This window comes from Oncorhynchus keta, unplaced genomic scaffold (genome assembly GCF_023373465.1).
Source record: "Oncorhynchus keta strain PuntledgeMale-10-30-2019 unplaced genomic scaffold, Oket_V2 Un_contig_3922_pilon_pilon, whole genome shotgun sequence".
NCBI lineage: Eukaryota > Metazoa > Chordata > Actinopteri > Salmoniformes > Salmonidae > Oncorhynchus > Oncorhynchus keta.
The window spans coordinates 18,589-20,000 of record NW_026287504.1 but is presented as its reverse complement, the minus strand read 5'-3'; the positions used below and the strand labels follow the sequence as shown (position 1 = coordinate 20,000).

The window sequence follows — 1,412 nt, the reverse complement described above, 5'->3', positions numbered from 1 at the left end:
CACCTCCAATCACATCTGTCCTTCAGCACAGCCATCCACCAATCACCACCTCCAATCACATCTGTCCTTCAGCACAGCCATCCACCAATCACCACCTCCAATCACATCTGTCCTTCAGCACAGCCATCCACCAATCACCACCTCCAATCACATCTGTCCTTCAGCACAGCCATCCACCAATCACCACCTCCAATCACATCTATCCTTCAGCACAGCCATCCACCAATCACCACCTCCAATCACATCTGTCCTTCAGCACAGCCATCCACCAATCACCACCTCCAATCACATCTGTCCTTCAGCACAGCCATCCACCAATCACCACCTCCAATCACATCTATCCTTCAGCACAGCCATCCACCAATCACCACCTCCAATCACATCTGTCCTTCAGCACAGCCATCCACCAATCACCACCTCCAATCACATCTGTCCTTCAGCACAGCCATCCACCAATCACCACCTCCAATCACATCTATCCTTCAGCACAGCCATCCACCAATCACCACCTCCAATCACATCTGTCCTTCAGCACAGCCATCCACCAATCACCACCTCCAATCACATCTATCCTTCAGCACAGCCATCCACCAATCACCACCTCCAATCACATCTATCCTTCAGCACAGCCATCCACCAATCACCACCTCCAATCACATCTATCCTTCAGCACAGCGATCCACCAATCACCACCTCCAATCACATCTGTCCTTCAGCACAGCCATCCACCAATCACCACCTCCAATCACATCTGTCCTTCAGCACAGCCATCCACCAATCACCACCTCCAATCACATCTGTCCTTCAGCACAGCCATCCACCAATCACCACCTCCAATCACATCTGTCCTTCAGCACAGCCATCCACCAATCACCACCTCCAATCACATCTGTCCTTCAGCACAGCTCTCCACCAATCACCACCCCAATCACATCTGTCCTTCAGTCACAGCCATCCACCAATCACCACCTCCAATCACATCTCCATCCTTCAGCACAGCAGCCATCCACCAATCACCACCTCCAATCACATCTATCCTTCAGCACAGCCATCCACCAATCACCACCTCCAATCACATCTATCCTTCAGCACAGCCATCCACCAATCACCACCTCCAATCACATCTGTCCTTTAGCACAGCCATCCACCAATCACCACCTCCAATCACAGTCAGGGTAACAGAGCACAGCCATCCACCAATCACCACCTCCAATCACATCTATCCTTCCACCAGGAAACAGCTCCACCAATCACCACCCCTCACACATCTATCCTTCAGCACAGCCATCCACCAATCACCACCTCCAATCACATCTGTCCTTCAGCACAGCCATCCACCAACAGACCACCTCCAATCATATCTAGGAATCAGAAAAGAGGACCAATCACCAGGAATCACAGGAGCACAGCCA

The 1,412-nt window shown here is 51.3% G+C and overlaps 1 long non-coding RNA gene across 10 annotated transcripts in view; it reads right to left on the bottom strand.

Annotated features, from left to right (window-relative positions):
* LOC127924293 (uncharacterized) overlaps positions 1-1,126 on the bottom strand; it is a 1,347-nt gene extending 221 nt beyond the window's left edge. The window contains exons 1-4 of one of the 10 annotated variants that reach the window (XR_008117589.1): positions 1,021-1,126; positions 694-877; positions 188-647; positions 1-3 (exon numbers count right to left, since the gene is read on the bottom strand). The exon at positions 1-3 is cut by the window's left edge and continues 221 nt beyond it. This is a non-coding gene — a long non-coding RNA (uncharacterized LOC127924293). Of the gene's footprint in view, positions 648-693; positions 878-1,020 lie in introns of all 10 variants that reach the window. The other 9 variants (XR_008117586.1, XR_008117590.1, XR_008117588.1 and 6 more) reach the window with 9 other exon arrangements.
* Positions 1,127-1,412: the final 286 nt, after the last annotated feature.